Source organism: Artibeus jamaicensis, unplaced genomic scaffold (genome assembly GCF_021234435.1).
Source record: "Artibeus jamaicensis isolate MK-2021 breed Jamaican fruit bat unplaced genomic scaffold, CSHL_Jam_final scaffold_1019, whole genome shotgun sequence".
Lineage (NCBI taxonomy): Eukaryota > Metazoa > Chordata > Mammalia > Chiroptera > Phyllostomidae > Artibeus > Artibeus jamaicensis.
In genome coordinates, this window is record NW_026522025.1 from 23,457,579 (window position 1) to 23,485,445 (window position 27,867).

Here is a 27,867-nt window from a genome sequence, read left to right on the forward strand (position 1 = left end):
TATATCTAATTTAAGAACACTTGTATACTGAACCATAAAAACCTGTATGTTATAATAGGTAACTTTCTGAGCTTTAATTTTTTATAAGGAGAATAAAACTTTCAGGCTATGTTTCTCTGTATAGCAGAAATTACTGCAAACAAGCAATACAGGCTTTGTTCATAGGACACAAAATAACCTACAAAAGTAGGCAAGAACATAGTCAATAATATCGTGATAAGTTTGCATGACAACAGATGATTACTAGAGTTAGCGGGATGATAACACTGTAAGGTATAAAAGTGTAGAATCAAAATATTACATACTTAAAATTAATATAACTGATTTAATATTGTACACTAGTTATTTTTTTTAAGTAAGCAAGCTCTGGCTGAGCAGCTTAGTTGGTTGGAGCACTGTCCTGTGCACCAAAAGTTTGCAGGTTTGATCCTGTCAGGGCACATACCTAGGTTGTGGGTTCCATCCCCAGTCTGGGCATGTGCAATAGGCAATAGATCAATGTTTCTCTCATATGTCTTTCTCTCTCTTTCTCTTCCTCTCTCTCTCCAAAAACATCAGTAAATATCTTCAAGTGAAGATTAAATTTTTTAAAAAGTAAGCGAGAGCCATCAACCACCTAGATGAAGAAGTTCAAAGTAATAAGGAGGATGTAAACAGGAATACTGGGGACAAGGTGGGCCTGAGGCATCAGAGAAAGCCCACGTGGAATTGCAAGCTCAAAAAGACCTTTAGGGAAAATTTATTTTTTACAATATTCTTAAAATTTATAATGCTAAATTTAAGACATATCTTTCTGTAACCTCCTCCCATGAAAGCAATTGAGTTTTGGTTCATGGAATACGTATACTTTTTCAAATTCCAAAACAACCCCCCAGAAAACTCTACAATGTTTCTAAAGAGGTATAAAAAAAAAACCTGTCAACAAATTAGAAAGCTTATTAGAAACACTGGTTTTGAGAGAACAGCAGAGCAAATAAAGGAATATAGTTCTAGACACACAAAAGTTCAGAAGGCTTCCCTTCTGCCTAAATATACTTCTGCAAAATAAAAATAAATCCAAACAGAAAGAAACCATGCTCAGAGCTCTGTGGACACTCAGGAAAGACTTCAGAAGGCCCTAGGTCTTATCTCCTCCTGACTCTGAGGCTCCGCTACAGCGGGAACTGAAGGCAAAGGCAGAGCTGTGAACTGGCTGCGTGTTGAAAGTGTGCCCCACAAACACACAAACACAGTCCGTCAGCAAAGACTGGGATTTTTTTGGTTCCAAGAGTTTAAGTAAATCTCTGTCCAATCACAAGTTGACTACTAAGCTAATGGAACACTGGATCCAGGAGCCAGACACAGAGGTACAGAGGATTTACATAACCTGACTCTAAGACTTACTATAGAGGTATAGTAGTCAAGCTATGATGGTAAAAATAACTTAATAAGTCAATGGAACAGAATAGAAGTCCAGAACTAGACCTTATGCACATATGGTTATTTGGTTTCTGTGAAAGTTACCATAAGGAGATGGAAAAGATGGAGTGAAAAACATTCCCAGGAATTGCTCAGGGGTGATGAAAATGTTCTGTATCTTCATTTTGTTTGTGGTTACACAACAATTTATATTTCCAAAACTCATTGCCTTGTACTAAAAAACTGGTAAATTTTATTTTTATGAATTATACCTTGATAAAATTAACTACAAAACAGGAAAAGAAATAAATATATTAAAATTGAATATTTTCCCACTGTAGAAATTTGAACTTTGAGTAGTATATCTATATAAACAAAATTTCATCTACATTTATTAATTTTCTTAATGCATGTAAATGCATTATAAAAGTGAAGACAAATCTTAAAAAATAGTTTTTAAAAAGAATACAAGATTAATGGGGATAAATTACTATCTAGAATTAAAATCTCAAGTTATCTGAAGACAGCATAGGAGAAATTAGAGAATTTATGAAAGCATATTAAATGCCTCGTTTAGAGTGGGAGAATGTATAGAGATTAAACATACATAAGAAAATTAACCCTTAGAAGGAAAAAGATAAGCATGATTGCAAAACTCCTGAGGAGAAAAAAAAAGCAAAAGGAGCAAAAGACAACCAATTTATGTAAAGATAAAAAACAGTTTTAATATATCCAAATGCTTCATATATATATTTTTAAAGATTTTATTTATTTATCTTTACAGGGGAAGGGAAGAAGAGAGGGAGAGAAATATCAATGTATGGTTGCCTCTCATGCATCCCCTGCTGGGAACTGGCCTGCAACCCAGGCATGTGCCCTGACTGGGAATCGAACCACGATACTCTGGTTCTCAGGCCCGCACTCAATCCACTGAGCTACACCAGCCAGGGCAAATGCTTTATATATTTTTAAGTGGAATAAATGAATACATACTTACAGTATATTTCAATGGGAAAATAGTCTAAAAATTGTGTTTCTACATTATTATAGATACAATAACTGTGAGTATATGTGTATGTGCCTGTGTATGTGTGGGTACAGAGTAAATATTAAAGTAGCAAGGATAATACCTGGTTATCTCCAGGTTATTATAAACAGTTTTATCTTTTTTTTCCTTTAGTGTGATGTCTATTATTTCTAAGTGTTTTTCAATTATTATAGGTCTGCATGGGACTATCAGGCAAGATTTGGCTCCCCATATTTTCAATGAGTCTGCCCAGCAGTGTAGGGGGAGGGCCAGCCAACCCCTCCAGTGATTCCTTCCACCTCTGTAGGTGAAGGCACCTGTGATTTCAACCGTTAAGTCGCTCCCCTCAGTCTGCAGTTTTTGTGAGAGCATAGGTGACACAATAACACACCATGAGAGCCACAGAACCAAGCAGAAATCTAGTGGACAATGAAATGCCTACCCCAGGAAACATCCTCGTGGCACTTTAAAAACAAGTGGGAACCAGGTGCATAAAAATCACTGAACAGCAGCCCCTTGCAGAGAGCTTAACACCTATGGACACTCCGTGAGCCCCTATTGACTAGCGAAGAATATTATCACGTTTATGGTTCACCCTGACATAAGAGGCAGACAGCAGAGCTGGATGTTTCCATCTTGAAACTGCTCTGGGGTTGTTGCTTTTGGCAGAATGACCTCACCAACCTGTAACCTTTGTGGCTGGAAGAGGATGAAAAACACAAAGGAACGTGAAGGTGGCCATGGCCTTGGTATCATTTTACTGTCACTTCCAAGATAGTTTCTTCTCAATTCACAATGAAGAGCTGGCAAAATGGATCATCTGGAAAAAAAAGAATTAGATGACTTTGATCTTCGCCTCCCTGAAATAGTCCTTCAGGGGCACACAGCGTTCAGCAACAACCCCTGTCATTTTCCCCTTCTCAGCAGTGGCAGCCAAATCAACTTCAGTTATGTGGTTATGTGGGTATGCAAAATCAATTGTTCAATAGCATAATTATCAGCTATTCTGAAGAAATTGAATTTATTGATGAGAGTCAGCAAGCCCAATGCATATATCAGGGAGAAAAGCACGAGTGGCTAAGTATTCAGTGAGCACACTTGGGCCTCTGCAATTTTCTCTGTGACAAATTGTCAACCCCAGATAGATTTGCTGACCAGTCCACCATCATATTGTTCTGCTAGGGCAATTCCAGTGCAGGCAATAGTAGCTGTTACTAAAACTCGCACGGGGAAAATGAAACTAAATATGACCAGGGTAAGGCATAGCATGTTTCAAATCAATAATCAGCATTTGTGCAAGTGAAGCTGGAATATAGAGAATGAGCTGCTTTGATTTGTTTCTATTAAGGTGAAATGGGTTTTATTGCAGCTGTTATGATCAATTGAAGGTGAAAAGGAGAGGGAAATCTACACAGAGAAGAGGAAGGTCTCCTCTCAAGGGCAGCTAGAAATCTATCATGTCTGCCTAACCGCACCTGACACATGGGATCCTGGTGATTCTTTAACCAAAAGGGTTTCCATCTGGATACAAGCAGTGGAAGCAGTGTATGGTTGTGTTAGCTTCACAATTGCTGAAACTTCCCCATAATTTCTCATTCCCATAATCTTACTTACAAGTGTGGGGTACAATACCAAAATGAAGAATTTTACGGCTGAAGTTGGAATCATAATCACATGTTTTCTACTCGAGTTCAGTATAATTATGCACCACTCTGCCTGTGGGGAAAAGGAAGTGGATCTGTAAACAAATGATCCAGATTCATGACGTGAAATTGAAAAGCAGATGGGAAATGTATGATTATTTCCACAAACATGTCAATGCGGTACCGAGGATGCGCCTATGTGACTCAAATTCTCTCTCCTTCAACATTTGTGCCATTGCGACTCTAACTTGTTTGCAGAGGGAGTAAGTGGTTGTGTCAGCAACAGCTTCTCGCATAAAGCCTCCCTCATTAAGTCCATCATCCGTTATTCGAAGTTTTCTGAGTTCAGTAGCACTTTGTTTTTGACACTCTCTTTGCATCCTGGAATGCCTTGCTTTGTGGCACGGCCGAATCACTGTTTATGCTGCTGCCCCACACTGAGAATGCACCTCACTGTACGTCCACCTGCCTCTGTCCTGCCTCACTTGGGGGTTCTGCCCCTTCCATTTGCCTCCAGGTGGCTCTTCGTGGGCTCCTCAATTAGAACTTCTCTTCCACCCCCCTGTCCTCACACTGACCTTTGTCCTTGATCCTAACCCAGTATTCACTCTAGGGTCCTGCAGTCATCCTGAGTGACTTCAACATAGTGGTGGACCAAACACTATTCCCGTCACCTTCCACTTCAGCATGGTCTTAATGTCAGCATCATGCATGGTCTTAATGTCAGCATCATGCATGGTCTTAATGTCAGCATCATTTTCATCAATGGCAAGGACAACCTCTCAGTGCACCCCACTCTCTAAATGCTTTGTGTACTCTTCTAGCTCTTACTGTGACCTTCCCAGCCCAACTCTCCTTTCACCCTACAGGAATGGTGAATCTACACCCCACCACCACCACCATTTCACTATCCTTATGCTTTCTGAATCTATATCCAATCCTTGACTCTGCCATGAACTACAAACATACATTTATGAATACCTATGAGACATCTTTATTTGGATGTCTAAAAAACTACCACAAACTTAATGTCTTAAACTGAGGTCTTGATTTTTATCTCCCAAACTTATTTTCCCAGCAGTGTTTCCCGTTTCAGTCACTGTCACCCACTCCAGGAAGTTATTCAAACTAAAACCCCCAATTGTTGTGTTTCATTTTTCTCTTTTTAATATATCCTTCATGTAGTCCTTCAGCAAGTACTGTAGACCCAACTTTCAATGTATCACTCAGCACCATCTCCAACTTCTAGAGCTTCAGTTAGCTCTTGCTTAGAATGATGCATCATCTAATTGTTTTCTGTTTCCTTTCTGTCTCTCAGACTCCATGCTCCACACAGCAGCCAGAGTGATCTCAGCGCTTACTTTAAATCACATTGCCCACCGCTGTCTTACCATTGTGGAAGGCTTAATCTCTTGCTGACCTCATCGCCTCCTCCCTCTCTCCCACTTAATATATTCTAGCCACACAGGCTACATTTCTGTTCCCTGAATACATCATTTTCTGTCAGGTCTCAAGGTCTTTGTACATGCCCTCCCCTCTGCCTGGAGTCTTCTTGCACCCACATATTAGTCCGATGGTCTTCCTGTCATCACTGAGATTTTAGATCAAGTAATGTCAATGTAGAGGGATATTGCCTAACACAATAAGGTAGCCCCATTTCCCTGGGCACTCCCTCTTCCAACTCCCAATTTAGTGTGTTTATGATACTTCAAGATATAAAAATGTGTTCTTGCAATAAATCTGTCTCACCATCTCCACCCACCAAAATAAATAAAAGATCCATGTGGTCAGGAACTTGGGACGTATAACTTACTCTATGTCTCTTAGACAGAGGACAGGGCTGAACATAGAGCAAATTCTCAATAAGTATTTGTTCAAGATAAAATCTATGACATTACATTGAGAAATGGGCTGCCATTTAATTTTATACTAATAAAGGTGTAAGTGTTGTTTTCAGAGCAATGAAATCTATAAATAACATTTTAAAGAGACCATTTGGCCATGTCAGAGAACAAAGCTCTCAAACACATTATAAGCACTTACTCTCATACAAACTTTGTGATTGTCTAAGGGGTGTCCAACCTCTTGGCCCAGGATGGCTGTGAATGTGATTCAACACAAAATTGTAAATTTACTTAAAACATTATGAGATTTTTTTATGTATGTGATTAGGTATCTCAATGTATTTAATGTATGGCCCAAGACAACTGTTCTTCTTCCAGTTGGTACAAAGATGGCAAAAGGTAGTAACCCTGATTCATTCATTCATTCATTCATTCAGTTATTTCTGTGTTAGGTTAGGACAGCTGTCCAGAAACATCTTGATCTCATTTCTTTTCTAAAAAAATTGTATTTATTTATTTTTAGAGAGGGGAAGGGAGGGAGAAAAAGAGGGAGAGAAACATCAATGTGTGGTTGCCTCTTCAACACCCCCTATTGGGGACCTGGCCCACAACCCAGGCATGTGCTCTGTCTGGGAATCAAACCAGCCACCTTTGGTTTACAGGACAGCACTTAATCCACTGAAACACACAAGCCAGGGCTGTTGGTATAATTTCTGACAGAAACAACACAGAGTAATCATAGTGATGTTCATTATTGTTTTAAAAGGGCCCACAGTTCAGATATTTTACTAATTATTGCAAACCAGAACCATAATCTTTGGGCTATATACCAATGCGACAAGGTTTATTTTTTATAATTAACAAGGGGAATGTTAAAAGAACATTTTAAGGACACACATTCCATGAAGTTGGTCAAGGATAGCACAACAAATATTAGCAGCAACCAGTTTTAATCGCTGTCCTTTTTTAAACATATGTCTGTAGAGATATGAGAAAATGACTGATGGATGGTTCAAAATCATTAGCTAACACCTGATAGAGTTTGACTGGAGCTGTGCACAGGCTGCAATTGTACTGTCTCTCTAATCATTGTTTAAATTTACTCTGTGCCAAGTGTGTTTAGGTAGCACTAGGACATGCTTGACAGTATTCGTTTTGTTTGGAACCTAAAGAAAATGTGAAAATGCTGGGCAGAAAGCAATTGCCATTTACAGTCAGAAAGATTTGCTCTTGTTAAAAATTATATCCATTTAAAAATAGGATCAAGCTCCTGTTTAGTGTCCTCCTCCCCCGTCTGTGATTCCCTAACTCTGACTACTATTCACCACTGTCAGCTCACCCAGCCTGAAACCTTGGTGTCACCAGAACTTAACTCCCTCCCTCCTGTTGCCTCTTAAGCTCAGACTCCTTCCACTGCATTGGTTCTAGTATTGAAGAAATCACCTGATTAAATCACCTCCCTGCCTGCTGTACCCAATGCCCAAGAATTGGCTGATGCCCCCACAGCCTCATTAAAACTATAAAGTAAGAGGACCCAGTGAAATAGGCCCTTGCTCTTGCCCTGTGAAATTCCTCATCAGATGATCAGACCATCCACATCCAATAATGCCCATTGAAGAAAACCTTTATAACATGCCATCCTCACACCTGTGGGAGATTCGGTATCACTCCCCTATGCTCCCTTAGCACCTAGGCACAGCTTTGTAGGGGCCTGACTGCTTCAGTTATGGAGCTTATGAAGTTAAAGCTCTGTCTGACCCACTTGAACCTCCAACACCAGATATTTACTTTGTCCTCATTTTACTCTTTGTACTCATACAAATTATGATGTCTAACACACAATGGGAGTATGCACAAGCACATGTCCTATTATAAGCATATAATAATTCTTTGGTTAACCAATTAATTAGTTACTGCATGATTGATTAATTAACCAGATTGTTCATGGGGCTTGAGGAGATGGCATTGGGGATTTAATAACCTATTTTTTGAGTATGCAGATGTGGCATGAAGAGTTTTGAACAGAACTCAGGCAGCTGATTTCAGTGCCTATTGTGGGAGAAGAACATTTGTTAAATGCTTCATTTTTATACATCAAGAAACATGTGCTAAGCCTACATTGAAGTAAGGCCTTAATTCTCTGCAATCGTACTATGCTCCTTTAGAGTCCTGCCTGGACTCTGACTCAAGCCATGTCCTTGAAAATTCAAGCTTCTGTAATGAACCAGCAGAATAAAGATATTACTTTCCTTAAAATCTCACCACTTCCACCCATGGCTCTTTTCTGAAACATTTATTAAACACGCCCTGCACGACAGGCACTGTAGTCAGACCTTAGATGTATTTAGTCATCACAACATTCCCATGAGGAAGGTTTTATTATCATCCAGATTTGACAAACCAAAAAACTGTGGTTTAGGAAAATTGAATAATTTGCCAAAGTCACAAAGCTAGGTAAGTGCAGAGCAGGAATTCTAAAGCAGTTTTGTTGAATCCCTAAGCCAAGTCTTAAGCACTGTGATGTTCTATTACTACACCAATGCTGAAGGTAAATATAGAAAAGAGCAGTACTTTTGGGTAGTTCCTGAACCATCGGTCAGACTGGGGCTAACTCCCGTGCTAACTAGAGGAGAACAGGATGATCGCTACACTACATGGGTCAATAGGGAGTCACACACGTCACTTACATTTGCCTCAAACATGTACCTGTGTGCTGTAGGGAACAAAATCAGTAAGACATGGTACTTGCTTTGGAGAGTCCATTAATGTAAAAAAGAGATAAAGATATGTTTAGAATTCTCAGGAAATACAGGAACAAACATTTGGTCAAGTCTGAATTCTAGAAAGACTTCCTGGAGAAGCCAATGCTAGAAGTGAAGTATCAGCAGAAAAGAAGGAAAGGGTTTCCAGGCTACAGGAACAGGATGTACAAAAACTCAGAGGACTGAAATCATTTAATGGGTACAAAGCCTGAAAAGACTTGGGTGCTTCTCAATGGCAAAAAGTGGAAATTAGGAAGTAAGGAGATGAATAAAATGACCTTATGCCTGGGTTTTTCTGGGATGGTAAAGTTTAAACGTGGATTTACATCTAAATGTGCATATCCTTAAACTATCATGGTTTGGGTGATATTCTCTATGGCCACCTTGCAGATGCGGCTACAGGGTGAAATTGAAGCCAGAGCATAAAGAGTTATTTATTTCATAATGAGAAGTTTTCAAAAGCACCCAAGATTTACCACAAATATAAGATAATTTTAGGGAATACACAAACTTTAAAAAATTTTAATAGTTGTCTATGTAAGAAATATCCAAACTTGTACAAAATTTTTATCAGAGCTTATTTGAGCCCAAATTGACAATTGTCAGGAAGTAAGGACTCGAATGTGCTTGAGGACAGTTCCACCATCTCTTTTATGCACTTGAAATTGAGGAGGAATCATAAGGAGGATTAGATGAAGGTGGGAGAAATCAAGTCAGGGATTGGATTACAGGATAGTTAACAAAACTACGTGCTCTCTTAGGGTGTGTTAACCTAGATGCACCAAAACAATGGACAGGGCTTCTTAAGGCAAAAAAAAAAAAAGGCCTTTTATTAAAGAAGTTGTAGGCCTGGGGCATGACTACCCACCAGGACCTGTCCAGTTACGAATGTATTAGATCTTCCTGTGAGGGTACTTTCCTAGAACCCCTTTTGCATCCACATAGTTATATGCATATGTTAACATATGTTGGAGGGGAGACACAGCTAGCACATCAAACTCATGATTCCATGGATATTATTGCCTTGGATAGACTAAAATAGTTACTGCTCTGATGATCCCTCCTACCTGGACTCCATGTACTCAGGCCCAGTGTTCTGGCAGAAACGTTCCACACCTTGAACAACTGAAATTTCTCTTACAACTCTCTGGAAGGTTGGAAAGGACACGCAACATGGGTTGGGTGCACAGATTCTCATATATTGAATAGTATGGGTACCAATGTACCCTTTTCAGCAGTACATCAGATATTATTTTCAGTGGTGCAAGGCTATAGCAACAATATGAAAGGACTATGGAAATGGCTGAAACATAGGAAGCACTGCAGTAGGAGACACGGAGATGATGAAGGGCTTCAGGCAAGGGGGTTCCATGGGAATATTCTTATTTTACTTCCCTGCTTAAAGCTTTTCATGTTGGTCCTTGGTTGGAGTTTAGAAAGCCATGTTAAAAAAATAAAATCTAGGAAGAGCAAAATTATTTTCATAATTCAAATACATCATTGTGAAGACAAAACTAAAAGGTGGCGGGATGGAGAGAAGACAATTTTTGAGATACTGTGTGTTTTGGAGATAAAAATCAATAAGACTTGATGATTGAGCAGACGTGGGAGAGAAAATAGTCTAGTTTGACTCCTAGGTCTTTGCCTATGGCAACTAGAAAGTAGTTCCACCAACCGAGACCAGGACCACAGGTGAAGCAGCAGGTTTGAAGCAGAAGATGGTGAATGTACCAGTTCTTCAGCCACAGCATGAGCACATGGAAGAGGGAGGTAGATGAGATGTTCAGAAAAGAACATTGAATTCAGGTCAAGAAGAACTTAGCTCAAAATTTAGATTTGTTATTTACTTCTGAAAATGTGCATAATGTATTAGTTGGTTGTGAGAATTACATGAGAGGCTATGTGTGAAAGCACTTTGTAAATTGCGAAGTGTCAGTTGTTATTTTGAAGTAAATAAGCAGACGTGATAATGAATTCTAAGAGTTTAAAGATTATAAAGCTCAAAGTCACACTTAAAGAAACAGTCCACATGGTCTGTTCTTCCTGGGCTGCGCTTAAGCCGCCTCCCATGGATGAGACTCTTATTTTTAAAAACCCCTAGAGAAAGAAACCTGAATCACTCATTTGAGAGTTTTTAAAACCTTCACTATTTATCACGATTTAGTCTAATTTTATTGTGCTTCAACTCCATTTGTTCTATATCCTTGGGTCCTTTACATTATTGAAAAACCCTTCATGAGGGCGTTCGATCTTGTCTTCAGTACACTAAATGATAGCTTACCTATGAAGCTATCTGTTCAGCTATTGAATGTATGTATTTCTCAGAGCAACCAGTTTAAAGAAATAACAATTATTCACCTCCTTAAATCCTTTTTTTTTTTCCAGAAAAAAAGAAAGGCTTATTGTGTAGTATTTATTTGGTGATGGTGTCAAATCCTGGGTCTATTATTACTCATTCATTCACTCCTTAAATGTGTTCTGCTTGAGGAAAAAGAAGTGAAGAAGAAAAATATACATCCTGCCCTTTCCCACTGCCTTCCCCATCAGAGCTCATACTCTAGTAGGAGAGAAAAATAAATAAGGCCTTTGAGACTGGACTAATTTTCACATCATTACTGCTTCACCAAAATTTGTCAGAATCTGGTTATGTGTTTGCTTCATATATTAAATCTTGGAAAAAACTCTCCGATGAATGATTCATAGTAAAAAGTTTTTGGTGGATTTAGAAATAAATTGTATCCCACATGTTACTGCTTGAGGCAAACACAAATTGTCTAACTAATATCCATACTGACAAAATGCTCCCCATATTTCTTACCAACAGAATTGTGAAGATGTTTGATAAAACGAATAAAAAAAATACTCATCCCCCCTTTGCTGTTCATGTGGTTAGTTGGTCCTGTTTGACTATACATGTGGAAGTAAAAATCTATTTAGTTAAGATTTTAGAAAAATTATTATTTTTCCAATAAAAAGGGACAGACTCAGCTTGCCTCTCTCTCTTGTCCTCTATCTACCCTCCCTTACTCAACTCCTCCCCCATTTCTTCATGAGATTGGATGTAATGCTTAGACAAGGAAAAGCTGTTTTATGAGCATAAGGAAGAAAGTTAAATAGTAGGTGAGGCCTAGGTCCTTGATGATATCATGTAGCCAATGTACAGTACTAGACTCTCTGCCTCCAAACTCCAGTCTGTAAGGAAAAGAAAACCCTAGTGTGTTAACCCCCTGGGGTCAATTTGCTGTTACATGCATCCAAAAACAATTACCGATAATTTGCAGCCCTTGTGTCATTAGCAATGAGGGCCACCAACCAGCATTCTTTGACACAAAAGAACATAATGTCCCAGAGTGGCCTGGACTTGGGTTTCCTTTCTCTACCATGTTAGCAATTTGGAAGCAACAAATGAGAGTACTCTATGACAACACATGTTCTTAAATGAGTTCTTTAAATTTTCTGTTGACATGGCTGCTAGAGCACAATTTTAAGAAGTGTAGATATCTCTAGGGTAGTTGTGTGGCGTCCGGTCAGAATTGTTCCCTGTGTGTCTTCACCCTGTTTGGGTCATATTCCACTGCTATGGTACAGAGATTTGTATACTTCCATATAGGAGATGTATGTAAGATATCAGAGACACGATATCTTAGAACAGATGCCTATATAGTCTGATGATGGGGGTGAAAAACATATTCTTTTCAAGACTAGTCTATTTAGATGGATTCTAGATTCACACCATCTCTATACAAACAGTAGCAATATTTTAACATCTTTGTCCTACTGAGATCCAGTGTAAAAGGTAATGGAGGAAGCCTACAAATGAAGAGATCAAGGCTTCAAGTTTCTCACCACATTTTCTGATAGCCACAGATCCTCTGAGATCTGGAAGGCTTTGTCAGTGGGCCCCAACAGGTATGATTGCAGCAGTGTGAGCTGGCTGTATCCTGCTGTCTCAGGCTGTCCTAGACAGTTGGCCATAACACCCTCCTCTGATAGGGCTGGCTGAGAGTAACAGCCCTGACCCTGGTCAAAAGTAGCTGGAGATACAGAGACCTGGCTTCTAGTTTTATCAGTGACAACTAGGTATATACGTTTTGTACCGACCATTCAAAGAGGCCAGATAGTCAAGAGCTGTAGACATCAGATGAAACCAACGAATTCTCTAGCCTTTTAAACCTACATACCTAAAGGCCAATCACACATTGCATTTCAAAAATAGCAGTGTCACCAAAGTTCAAACTGAAATATTAAGTTCCAGTTGCAGTGGCTGGTTTATACCAAGACTTAAAAACTTTCTTTTTCACTATCCCAGGGTTCAGTTTGATGAAAATAAAAAATAAAGAAGGATGAGAATCTCTGTACCTTCTTACCAAGATAGCACCTAATAAAAAAAATCAAACAATATTGAATAAATCTTCTACAATTTTCCAATGAAATAAGGAGTCATTACTTTAAAAATCAGAAAAAGTTCTTTTTAGTCTTTCAACAAATATTTATTATATGCTGACTTTATTGGCCTCGTGCAGTTAATTATATTAATTGTATATTTCCTTGTGTACATAAAGGTTTTGCACTATGCAGTCCATGTGGCAAATTTTGACCCTAGCCTGAACTTCCCAGCCAGCCAGCATGCTTCTTCGCCACTTTTCTCCTCCTATACCTTTCTTTTCCTTTTCTCCTACTCTTCTTCTGCCAAACAGTTTTCGAATGCAGACAGCACACAGATAATTTTACTGTGAGCTTAAGCAAAGCAAATAAGACATAAATCCTCTGCCAAAGAAGTTATTCAGTCCATTCTAAAGCCCAGGTTTAGATGCAGTTTTTAAAAGATCTACTGTTTGGTGTGAACTCATGACACCGTTCTACTTCCATTAACTCGGAGTTAATTATGTGACCTCATCTTTTCACCACCTGAGATTCTGGAATTGAATCCAGCATTCTAACAGGCCCTGCTTCTCTTTGCTGCGGTCGACAGCGACCATATTACATTGAAACACACAAAAAATCTCCTCAGATCATCATGATTCCCACCCTCAATCCAACCAGAAATTTGTTTGGTGCTCATATAGGATCCAGGAGGGCTTAATAGAGTTTGCAAGTTACAGGCGACTTCCTGGATCATTGCATCCACGTGTAAGTATGAAATTTTACAAAAACCTTAGGTGAAAAGATGGTAGAGGCTCCCTGAAAATGACATTGTAAGGGCTTAAATTAATCTCTGGAGGTAGAACATTTCATAGCCGAAAGCTCTTGCCAGGAAATTCTTTTAGTCCATTTAAGCTTCATTGCCTTTCCAAGTCTCTCCCTGTCACTGAGATGTACCTGTTCAAATGTCTGGAGTTAATTTTCCTAGGCAGTTGTCTTCACAAAATTTTTCTTTCTACAGTTTCCTTCTCCCTTCCCACCTCCCTCTCTTTCTTCCTTCCTTTCTTTTCTTTCCTTATTTTCTTTTTCTTGTTCTTTTAATCTCCAATTTCTTCCAGTCTCATGGTTTTCTTTGTCCCAAATGACATTTGCTAGGATTCTCAATTGAACTCCAAAGGTAAATTTAATTTCCTCATTGCTAATAGAAAGCACATAAAGCTACCAGAGTGTCTTTCTAACATGTAAGTGTGGTCATATAATTTGGTTGCACAAAATTGTTCAACTGCCTTTGTTATGCACTCAGAATAAAATCAAACTCCCTCATCAAGGCCTTCATTTATTTATTCAATCAAACAAATATGGTTTTACCGAGAGACCCTGTGTACCAGGCATGGCTCTAGTACACAGAGATTCAATGTGAAATAAGATATCATACACCCTCTAGATGGAATTTACATCTAGTGTGAGAGTGAAACAAATAAAAAGAAGTGACTAACATAACTTCTGATATAAACTATGAAGGAAATAAAGAAGGATAAAAGGAGAGAGTGACTAGGGGAGGGGACTCTTTAGTTAATATGCTTAAGGAAGGTCTCTCTTAGGAGGTGGCATTTGACCTGATGAGCAGATTAATAAACTTTTAAGATCAAAGTGTTAGTTTAAAAATGAATGTAACATTTTAAAAATATATATTTATTTCCAGTTGATAACTAGCTTTAAGAAATTTGGGGATAATCAACTCACTTAGCATTACTGACAGTCATGTTCTTCTGCACCAATTGCAAGGGGCCTGCTGGGAAAGGGGATATGTGTGTCTTTATGGGGAAGAGTACACTCTGTCTGAGTCATTGTGCTGGAAGCACATTCTCAATAATCAAGAAACCCTCAAAGGGCTAAATGGTAATGGAAAAAATACAATTAAAACATTTTTTAAAGAAATGAAAAAATAAGAAAAAGACTAAAATAAATTTCATGAGCACCGAACCGAAAAAGAGAGGGGAAAAAAACCTATGAGACATGTATTATTATTATTATCACTATTTTACAATGAAACTGAAGAAAAAGTCCCTTATATATTTCTAAAAGGCTTTGTGCATTCATCACATCATAAGCATAGCATCAAATGTTAATGTTGTAGAGGATTATGTTGGCCACAAACTCCCCCAAATCCTTCAAAAGCTTTTAGGATAATCACACTGATAAAGTGTTGGCTGGCAAGACAACAGAAAATCTAATATAGTCAAATCTCTCCAGGAAGATCTAAGAATCTTCTTGTTAGTTACCTATGAAATCCAATTATAAAAAATTTATTCCCTTATATACATATTTTACTTTGTAAGAATTATTTTATATAACCATCTAATCTTACCTCTCTATACTGTTCCCTTGTAGACTAACTTTTTGTGCCTGTGTGTCCTCTAAATTCATAGAATCTTACTGGGCTTGAAACCTGTACATACCATGAGATCTTGAGCAATGAGATCCTTCTCAGTTAGATAATGAGAACATCTAGTATCTAAGTCTTCTTCCAAGTCTAAAATGTTTGAAATGCTGTAATTCCATATTTGGTTTCTTATAAATTCTAATAGTTATAGTTTTAGAGGACCTAGTGAGTGGCCTTGTCTTTGTAGTTTCAAATGAGATAAATAAAATGAAAATTGGATAATAATAGCTAACATTTATTGAAGTCTTATTAAGAACCATGCTTTAAGTCTCCACACGTAAACATTGACTCATCCCTTACAACAAAACTATGGTACATTATTATATTGATTTTACACATGCAGAATCAAGGTATGGATATTTTAATTGACCAAAACCATTAAATAAAAGAGCTGATATTTGATCTGCAGCAATCTGCTATCAGAAGCTATAGGTTTAATTATTACACAATGCTACACTTAACAATTGGCTTAGGAGGAAGAAGGGGGAGCTAGAATTGTTTAGGTTTTTCTTTTCTTTTCCTTTCTTTCTTTTTGACCATGAACATGTACACTTCACTTAATTTGTTTTTTAAATCATCATAACAATTGATTTCTTGCTTTTCATATGGGCTAGCTAGAGCAGAATTGGAGTCACTAAATCAGTAGGTTGAGAAAGGATGCACATTTCATGGCAGAGTCTTGTGAATTTAAGTCACATGGGCAATAGGAGTGGTGAGCAACAGGTGAGAGTAGTAGAAGTATGATATTGTGCAATTTTTTCTTGTATTACATGACACATTAACTGTACTTTTGGAAAACAAATTATACTTATATATTTTTTCAGACTGCATTACTCGGCACTTAAATATTTAATAAATTCACCTGTTACTTTTCTTGCTTTAAAGGACATGAATTTTTCCGGTTTTACTGAGAAAGAATGAACATATCTCACTATATAAGTTGAAAGTATACAGCATGATGGTTTGATTTACATATAGTGTGAAATGATTACAATAGATTAAGCTAACATCCATCTTCTCATATAGATACAAATAAAAAAAAGAGATTTCCAGCCAAGACGGAGGCATAGGTAGATACGCTTTGCTTCCTCTCACAACCAAAAGAAGAATAACAACCAATTTAAAAACAAAAAACAACCAGAACTGCTAGAAAATTGAACTGTAAGAAAGTCTGACAACTAAGAAGTTAAAGAAGAAACATTCATCCAGACTGGTATGAGGGGCAGAGACAGGAAATTGGGGTGGCAAGGATGTGCAACAAGGTGGCAGCTGGTAGACCAGGCAGTCCCAGGTTCACACAAAAATAAGCTGGGAGGAACAACTGAGGAGTAAGACAAACCACACAGCCAAGGGTCCTAACATTGGAGACTAAAGCTTCAAAACCTCTGGCTCTAAAAACCTGTGAGAGTTGCTGTGGTGAGAGAAATTTCCAGTCTCACGGGAGAGTTGGTCGGAGTGGTCCGCAGGACCCTAGAATGTGCACAAGCCCACCCCCCAGAAATCAGCACCTAAAAGGGCACAATCCACTTGTGAGAAGCAAGGGAAGTGACTAAAAGTGAGGTAAGAGCCAAGAAAGAGGCCTTGTTCCCTCTCTCATCCCTCCCCCATGTACAGTGCCACAGTGGAGCAGCAACTTAGGTTGCCCTGCCCTGGCAAATACCTAGAGCTCCTCCCCTTGCAAGTAACAAGTGTGCCGAGACAAAGAAATATGGACCAAATGAAAGAACAGATCAAAACTGTGGAAAAAGAACTAAGTGATGAGGATATAGCCAACCTATCAGATGCAGGGTTCAAAACACTGGTAATCAGGATGCTCACAGAAATGGTTGAGTATGGCCACAAAATAAAGTAAGAAGTGAAGGCTATACAAAGTGAAATAAAGAAAAACATACAGGGAAACAACAGTGTAGAGATGGAAACTGGGACTCAAATCAACAATTTGGAACAAAAGAAAAAAAAAACATTCAACCAAAACAGAATAAAGAAACAAAAAGTCAAAAAAAATGAGGAGAATGTTAGGAACCTCTGGGACAATTTTAAATATTCCAGCATCTGAATCATAGGAGTGCCAGAATGAGAAGAGGAAGAAAAAGAAATAGAAAATTTATTTGAAAAAAATAATGAAGGAGAACTTCCCCCATCTGGTGAAGAAACTAGATATGCAAGTCCAGAAAGTTCAGAGAGTCCCAAACAAGTTGGATCCAAGAGGAAATACACCAAGATAAATAATAATTAAATTACCCTAATATTAAAGATAAGGAAGGAATCTTAAAAGCAGCAGAGACAATGAGAGAGTTACCTACAAAGGAGTTCCCATGAGACCCTCAGCTGATTTCTCAAAAGAAAGTTTATAGGCAAGAAGGGGCTGAAAAGGAAGTTATTTAAAGATATGAAAATAACGATCTACAACCTAGATTACTCTATCCAGCAAAGCTATCATTTAGACTGGAAGAGCAGATAAAGTACTTCCCAGATAAGGTCGTTAAAGGAGTTCATCATCACCAAGACCTTATTATACGATATGTTAAAGGGACTTATCCAAGAAAAGGAAGAAAATCAAAACCATAAACAGTAAAATGACAACTCACAACTATCAACAACTGAACCTAAGCACAAACAAACAACAAAAAAAACTAAGCAAACAACTAGAACAGGAACAGAATCATAGAAATGGAGATCACATGGAGGGTTATATCAGTGGGGAGTGGGGATAGAGAATGGGGGGGGAAAGGTACAGTGAATAAGAAGCATAATTGGTAGGCCCAAAATAGACAGAGGAAGGTTAAGAATGGTATAGGAAATGGAGAAACCTAAGAACGTATATGCACGACCCATGGACATGAACTAAGGGAGGGAGAATGCTGGAAGGAGGGGGTGCAGTGTGGAAGGGAATAAAGGGGAGAAAAAAGGGGACAACTGAGACAGCATAATCAATAAAAATACTTTAAAAAAGAAAACAGAAAAAATTTCTCTTTGTGATAAGAACTCTTAGTACTTACTCTCTTAATAACTTTCCTAGATCATACAGCTGTGTTAGCTATAATCATTATGTTGTACATTAGCTCTTTAGGGTAAATGTGAATGTGTGGCTCAGAAATTATTTTACTCTGAGAATCTTTTGCAGGACCTCTCTCCACCAAAATAAATAGTATTATCTTTAGAGTATAGGACAAGTATATTATATAATGCTCTTTGGTGAGCCCTAATATGCAGGAAAAATAAGGGTAGTAATGGAATTTACATGTCTTTAAAACTAGAGCATTGGGAAGAAATTAAGACCACAACTCAAACTGCAAAACAAATACCTGATAATGCCTATAATTAACTTCACAGACATGGGGTTATAGGGAAAGGAGTCCAATTCATGTTCATTTTAAAATGAGCTAGATCTAAGGTTAATTTTAGGTTTAATGAGCAAAACTTAGTAAAGGTTTGTGCCCTAGACTCATTCCAAAGGGCAGTGAAATATTGCTGCTGGTACTATTTTATGTGTATATCCAATAATGTTATGAAAATATTAGGCTGGTAGGCATGTGTATATAAGAAAAATTTAATATTGTTTTCTTTCATATCCATAAAAGGAAAGACAATAATATAGGGCACATGTTGCTGATTCTGGGGACTACTTTTTTTTTTCTTTAACAGGGAAGAAAGCGTTGCTCCACCCTGCTGAAAAGAGGAATTGTATTGGGTTCACTACAATAACTCACGAGCAGACCTAGTAAATTTTAAGATGCGGGCTATTATTGCTCAGTGAATACACTTTGATGGGAAATTCTTAGAGGAGGGATAACTGCCATTGTTCTGGCTGTTACTGACCAATGGCCCAGGCTATTAACAGGTGAAACCTGGGAGGGAATGCATCACTGCCTAAGTCTTGACCATAAAAGACACCTTTTGACTGTTCTCTCCAGTGTTTTTCAGAGTTCCACATCCCACTCTTAAGGGAGGGATTAGCTTATGTTGTTTTCTTTCAGCTATAAAGGTCTGGTGTATTTACAGCTTGCTCAAGTCAATTTTATAAATAGTCTTTACTATGTGCGAGGCATTTGGAATGAGACATTAGCAGAAAACTTCAAAGATGAAGATACAGTCTCTGCTCTCAAAAATCTGGTTTTAAAAAACATGTAACTACAATACAAGGCAAAATGAAATTCATTCTAAAGACATTTTAAGAGAGAAGCTGTAGGAGGACAGAGTGTTGGAAATCCTAAAAATTTAGTATATCGCATAGATTTGGATGCACCAATCTGTTTAAAGCAACAGATAGAAGCTCTGGCTAATATGAGCAGAAAATGGAATAAATAAAAGGGTACTGGGTAGCTCACAAAATTATAGGAGGGCCCAGCATGGAGACTTTGCAGGCTAAAATAGTGTACAAAATCACACAGCACAGAGCTGGTCTAATGAAGACACCATTGCCACCAGAGACTGACACAGATTCCACAGTGTGCACTACCCACTCATGGACAGTGAACACAGCATCATAATCCCATAACCACATTCTGAAGTCTCTGAAAGTTGGATGTTGCTGCTGCCACTCTCACCAGCATGAAATCCACACAGTCCCTGCCTCTCCACATCACCAGCATCCATCCAGCTGCAAGCCAGGAGTAGTGTCACTCATTGCCAGGGTCTGAGTCATGTTCCTACAGCATAAATTCAAGTGTCTGGGAGAACAATCGTGATGTTTTCTATTTCCCTAGCAAGCTCCAGTTCTTTATTATATGGTAGGGTGGGGAGTGATTCACAAACACATAAAAGGTATTCAGATGCTGGGAGGCCAAAATTCATTACAGCGGTTTACCTACATCAAGCAAGCTATACTGGACACTCAGTTTAAGGGGAGGGTCTCTAGTCAGCTCATTTTGGTTTTCATGTCCTTTCCTTTGTTCAGTGAGAGAATGCTTTCTTATCACGTACTACTGTCCTGTATTCCCTTTTGTCTTAGAGCGTTTTGTAATCTCCTAGGTAAGATAGTCAGAGTTGGTACTCCCAGGGTTTATTTAATTGCAGTATTTTTTATTTGTGCCCAGGATTATAAATACAACCATACTGAAGGGAAAAAGTTTTAATTGAAAGGAAAAATAGGAATCTTTCTAAATTAGATTGTGGTTTGAAAAAACAATAAATATTATTAGACATGTATTTTCAAAAAGACAGTTGGAGATAACTCACAAAGGTGGATAGTTCACCTGACAACTGAAAGAACTTTGTGATGTGAGAGTACAGGTGACACAATCAGCTATTAGTTTTCTGACAATGAGCAATATTCAGTACAAAATGTTTAAGGATGCAGAATGATTTCAGGCAGTGGAAAAATATAATAAAATGGAAACCCTCTCCCAACCATTAATAGTATAATATAGAACAGGGTTTCCTAAGGGGCTCTGATTCATTAGTAGACACCCCCTTGATTTCCTCTAATCAATAAATAGAAAACTTTTGGTAACTAAAAAGAACTTTAAATCAAATAATTACATAACACAGATGACAATATAGAAGATATAAGGCATTCCCTCTGAATTTCAGACTCATGTATACAAATGTCTACCAGAAGTCCACTTACAACCCTCAAGTACATAACACTCAACACCCCTCAACTGAATTATATTATCTACTCGCCAATCCCCATCCCCTTTTTAATATTTCCTTCTAAGTTAATGGTGCCTCCATATTCCCAGCCAACCAACCAGGAGCTAGAACATCACCAGCATGTGTTCCACCACCTAAACTTTTACATCTAAGCTATTACAATATTCCTCAAATTTTCCATCATAAATATGTTTTCAATCTGTCTGCTTCTCTCTATGACCACAATCACTTCATCTGAAGTGCTAGTCATCTCTCCCAAACATCACAGCCATGCACTCATACTGGCCCCTCTAGCTAGGGACCTTCTGCCCTTGGAACCACCCTCCAAGCAAGAGCCAGAAGGGCCTTCTGAAAAGTCCTCTGGGCTCCTCATTGCACATGTTTTGCATTCAGATGAATCTGGTTTTGAATTCTGACTTTGCCCCTTATTAGTAAGTTGGTCTTGGGAAAGTCACTCAGTCTCTCTAAGCTTCAGTATCCTCATTTCAAGATGGAAAATAATCCCTTTTTAAATGAAGATTACTCTAAGAATAAAATAGTAAAATGTGCTAGAAAGGGTCCAGCACAGTTGCCAGCATAAAGTAAACCCTTTTGTGAAATTTTCTGTAATCATTAGCAAGAATTAAAGTCTTTTTGTATAGATTTTCCATCAGAAAAGGATTTCAATACAAAGCAGATTCCTTTTTTAAAATTAAGAAAGTGAAAGGACAATGAATAAAACATTATTTGCATGCTCTACAGAGTACCATGTAACAAATGACACCCTTGGAATCTCCCAAGGGCAAAAGGGGTTGTTTACTTCTCAGTGGGAACAGTGTCAATGAAAAAAAATTTTTTTAATCCACCAAGACACATGAGGAGTGACAGCAGCAACAGCTGCAGCACCATTAAATGTTTTACAGGTATTCATTCATTTATATATTCATCAAACATTTATTAAGCACCTAACATGTGCTCTGTGCTTCTTGCTGGGAATATCATGAATATAATTCAAAGTATATTCTTAAAGAAGCTCATAGTTTAGTGAGCACATTGTAAGATAAAGTGCTTTATGAGATAATAGAAATATGCACATCCTTTGAGACCTGTAAGACCTCCATTGCAAAGGGAAGGAATTAAAAAGAGTGACAAGAGTGAGAGGAAAAGAAAGGGGAAAGGAAGGTCATTTGAGACAGAACAGCACGTTGACAGACACAACTTCCATGTATGGAGAGGTCCTGATTGATGAGTCAGTGGTGGAGATAGCTTTTGTGTCTGGTTTTGACAGGCCCTTGCTTTGCCCTGCAACACCAACCTGGGACAATATTGAGGACTATTGCCTTCAGATCTTAGCCTCATTTGAGGTGACTCCTTGATCACTGGTCTATCTAGAATCCAAGTTTAATTCATTCAAAAGACCTTCACCCCCTCTTTCCCAAAATGCACAAGAGGGAGTTTAATCAGTCCTTCTTCTGGGCTACTCTGTCTATCCAATTCCACCTGATCATATGCTCCTAACAATGCAGTGGCTTGTAGCTAGTTGGAAGAAAAGCAGAGGGCAGGAAAAAAGAAATGCAAGGCCACATTTTTAATCAATTGAGTTATATCCTTATGCCAAACAAAGATTTTCCAGAATCTCAGTGACTCAGAGGAAAGGCCACAAAAGACTCTCATTCATCTCTAATTCTTTGTCTCCCTGTCTTTCTCCCTCTCTTATTCTTTTTTTCTCCATATCATTCCTTCATATTTCTGTTCAATCACCTAAATTATTGTTCAAGAAAACTAAACTCATCCCTGCTCAAATCCCTCTTCTCTATTTTCCTGTCTAAGCTCCTCATGGCATTCTCTTCAGCATAGTCATTGAGGTCCCCAGAATAAAAGCAGAAAATATGGGTTTCCTCAATTCTAATTTCATCTCTTTTTTCATAAGAGCCACAGGTCTCCTGACTTCCTTACTAATATTGAAGTCATCTAGTATCTTGGGCAACTCGGTGTGTGGCAATTCCACTAGTTGAGACAGGAAATAAAGAAATCTGAAGGGAGGAGAATAAGCCCTCAATTTGACCATGTTAAGTTTGAGGGATCTCTGAATGGAGGTATACAGTAGGCTGTTGGAGATATGGATCTGCCTCTTGGTAGAAAAGTCCAAGAGATAAAGACCTAGGACAGACCTCACCAGCCACATGAATGCCAAAATCACAAAAATTAATGAGATCCCCCAAAAGCAAGACAGAGCGGGGAATAAAAAGGACTGAAAACAAAACTTTGAAGTCCAAGATGAATGAAGAAGCTCAAATACAAGTGAAAGAATGCATGGTCAGAGAGACAGTAGGACCAGAAAGTGTGGTGTCACAGAAGCTAAGAGATGAGGAGCATTCAAATTTGTTCATTCAACCTAACACTGATAAGATATCTACTATGTCCCAGGTACTATTATAAATGCTGAAATTCACCTGAAAGAAAGAAGAAAAATCCCTTTTCCTCATGGAATTATATTCTAGGGGAGACAGACAAGGAACAGGTAGGTAGTGATGCACTGATAATAAGCTATGAAAAAAATCTGAAGCAGGTAAAAGGATTGGAAGTGATGAGGGAAGCAGGTGATATTTTAGATAAGTGTTTTCAGGGGAGGCTTCTTTAAGAAGTGACATTTACACAGAGATCCAAATGAAGAGGAGAGATACAAGTATCCCTGAAAGAGTAATGTTCTAGAGGCAAAGGCACCAGCATATGTAAAGGCCATGAAACAGCACTACCAGCTTCTTAGCAGACCAATAGGTTGGCCAGTGTAGTTGTGGTGTGGTAAGGGGGATGCAATAGGAAATGAAGCAAGAAATTTGGCCTTGGGCCAGACCATGCAGGGTCTCACTGAGAGGTCAGTTGTGATGACTGAGTAGATGATATTGGTTACAACAATTAACAGACCATTGATGACCCCCCGGAGAGCAATTCAGTCAAGTGTTATGGAAAGAAGCCAAATAGACTGCAAGAGTTGAAGAGTGGATTACACAAGACAAAGGAGAAACATCTCTTTCAAGATTTGTGTCAGTGACAGAGAGGAGAAAGGGTTGGCATCTTTCATCATTGCTGGGTTAAGATAGCATTTGCTTTAAGATGGGGAAAGTTTGGCAAAAAGGAAGATGCAGGAGAGGAAAAGGGACAATCATGGACAAAGGAAGGCCCCACAGGTGAAATAATGAGTTGAGAAGCACAAGGGCAGTGAAGCTTTGAAGAGGAGGAAGAACCTCTGCAAATTGCTGAGCATATGCCAAATGATGGGGCAAGGTGAACTATGGAGCTTGTGTGCACTGGCCTCTATTTCTCCTGAGAATGACAAGGTCAAGTCCTGTGCTGACAATGAGAGGAATGGGTACAAGAGGGAGCCTGAGTAGGGCGGGGATAGAAGATACAGAGAAAAAGGTTGAGAGGGGAGCCATTCACACTGAAAACATTGACAAAGGAGGGAAACCCATGAGTTTGGAACCTCAGGATCCAGAGAAACCTGGAGGTTTAGGGGAAGCAAGTCAGGCCAGAAAGGATCGGAGAGGGTAAATGGAAAGAGAAGAAAGGAATAAGAGCCATCTGGGAAGCTGATGCCCACTCTACAGTCTCTGTGCCTCTAGCAGGGCATATTCACAGCTAATTAAATCCATGCACAATCTGTTCATATCCAACTACAGCAGTACCTTGGTACAGTGGTACTCGTTAATTTGTTCAAGGACATGCAACAAGCACCAAAACTGACGAGTACTGGATGAGCGATAAAGTATTTTCTCTTGCATGGCAGCCTATGACTCATACAAGTTCTAGCAAATGCTATGAGTCTTAATCAAGTGCTGAGTGCTGAAACACTTTTTCTCATCAGAACGTAATGAGTACAGGGTTTGATGAGTTCTGAATCTGACAAGTACTGAGGTATGACTGTATTTTCCTGTTTCTGAAGTTCTGAGAAAGCACATCTTTGAAGTATGATTGGCTAATAAACACATAATACTGGAAGTATTTCAAAGTTGGTAATCAGTATGTTACAGATTAGTAACTAAGAGGGTTATCTCTGGCACCAGACCTCCTTTGACCCTATCTCTGACGCTTACCAGGTCTGTGACCTTGAGTAATTTAATTAACCTGTCTATACCTTATTTTCTTCAACTGTAAAATAGGAGTCATAATAACCTTTGCAGAGTGATTATGAATATTTATTAATCACTTAGAACAAAGTCTGGCAATATGAACACTATTTATTTAAAAATAAAATTATCTTTGATTAGTAATAATGCTAACCACTAAACATGAATTAGCCTAATTCTCATTTAAAAACTATAAGATAGGAACTTCTGGCCAAGATGGAGGCATAGTTAGATATGCACTGCCTCCTCACACAACCAAAAGAAAGACAACAGCAAATTTAAAAACAAAAAACAACCAGAACTGCCAGAAAATCGAACTGTATGGAAGTTCAACAACCAAGAAGTTAAAGAAGAAACATTCACTCAGACCTAGAAGAAGGGCGGAGATGGGCAGTCTGGGTGGAGAGGACTCTAGGCAAGGCAGCGACTGGAGGACCTGGGCAGGTGAGGTGGCAGCTGGCAGAGCAGGCAGCCCGCATCTGCGTGGGATAAACCAAGAGGAACACCTAGGGATTGAAACAGACCATGCACCCCAGGGTTCCAGCACAGGGAAATAAATCCTCAAAACCTCTGACTGAGAAAACCTGTGGGGGTTGAGGCAATGAAAGAAACTTCCAGCCTCACAGGAGAGTTCATTGGAGAGACCCACAGGGTCCTAGAATGTACACAAACCCACCCACTCGAAGAGTGGGGGAACTGACTGAAAACCAGCAGAGAGTTGAACAAGCAGCACTGTTCCCTCTTGGACCCTCACCCACATACAGCACCACGTGGGTTGCCCCATGCTGGCAAATAACTAAGGCTCTGCCCCTCACTATGTAACAGATGTGGCATGACAAAAAAATATGATCCAAATGAAAGAACAGATAAAAGCTATAGAAAAAATTCAACTAAGCAAGTGAAGAGATAGGCAACCTACCAAATTTAGAGTTCAAAACACTGGTAATAAGGATCCTCACAGGAATGGTAGAGTAAGGTCACAAAATAGAGAAAAAGTGAAGGCTATGAAAAGTGAAATAAAGGAAAATGTACAGGGAACCAATAATGACAGGAAGGAAACCTGGACTCAAATAAAAGCTTTGGACCAGAAGGAAGAAATAAACATTCAACCAGAACAGAATGAAGAAACAAAAAGTCCAAAAAATGAGGAGAAGCTTAGGAACCTCCAAGACAACTTTAAATGTTTCAGCATCTGAATCATAGGGGTGCCAGAAGGAGAAGAGGAAGAGCAAGAAATGGAAAACTTATTCAAAAACATAATGAGAGAACTTCCCCAATCTGGCAAAGGAAATAGACTTCCAGGAAGTCCAGGAAGCTCAGAGAGTCTCAAAAAGTTAGACCCATGTAAGCACACATGAGGGCACATTATAATTATATTACCCAAGACTAAAGATAAGGAGGGAATCTTAAAAGCAGCAAGACAAAAGGAGACAGTTACCTACAAAGGAGTGCCCATAAGACTCCCAGCTGATTTCTCAAAAGGGATCTTGCAGGCAAGAAGGGGCTGGAAAGAAGTATTAGAATTCTTGTAATTCTAATACTAGGCAAGGACCTACATCCAAGATGATTCTATCCAGCAAAGCTATCATTTAGAATGGAAAAGCAGTTGAAGTGCTTCCAAGATAAGGTCAAATTAAAGGAGTTCGTCATCACCAAGCCCTTATTATATGAAATGTTAAGGGACTTATCAAAGATCAAAAACACGAACAGTAAAATGACAACAAACTCACAGCTGTCAACAACTGAACCTAAAAAAAAAGAAACAAAAACAAAAACAAATTAAGCAAACAACTGGAAAAGGAACAGATTCACAGAAATAGAGAGCACATGGAGGGTTATCAGTGGGAAGTGGACGAGGGGAGAATAAGAGGAAATGTACAGGGAATTAGAAGTATAAATGACAGGCACCAAATGGACAGGGGGCCCTGGCTGGTGTGGCTCAGTGGATTGAGTGCCAGCCTGAAAACCAAAGGGTGACTGGTTTTATTCACAGTCAGGGTACATGCCTGGGTTGCAGGACAAGTCCCCAGTAGAGGGTGCTCAAGAGGTAACCATACATGATATATCTCTCCTTTTCTTTCTCTCTCCCTTCCTCCCTCTCTAAAAATAAATAAATGAAATCTTTAAAAAATAGACAAGGGAGGTTAAGAATAGTATGGGAAATGGAAAAGAACTTATATGTATGACCCATGGATGTGAACTCAGGTGGGGGAATGATGTTGGGAGGGGTAGTACAGGGCAAAAGGTGATGAAGGAGAGAAAAAAAATGGGACAACTATAATAGCATAATCAATAAATGTATTTTTAAAACACTGTAAGATATGTTGATTATTCCCATTTCACAAATTAAATAAGCTGATGAGGGTTAGGTGAATTTCCCAAGATTACACAGCAAGGAAGAAGAGGAACTGGGGTTTGAATGTGTGTTTATCTGCTCCCCAGACATGTGCTCCTTTAACTACATCATGTGAAAGTTTATACTTGCAAAGGTTACATCTGTTTGGCAATTTCCAAGTGGAGAAAGCTACTATGTACTTGAAGTTGTTCCCTTTTGAGTGGCTTATGGGGTCTGTTTTCATATGCATCTCAGCTACCGAATCCAAATTACATCACATATACACCACACACACATACACACACACACACACAACCTCCAAGCTCAGCACTGAATCACAACTCAGATTGTG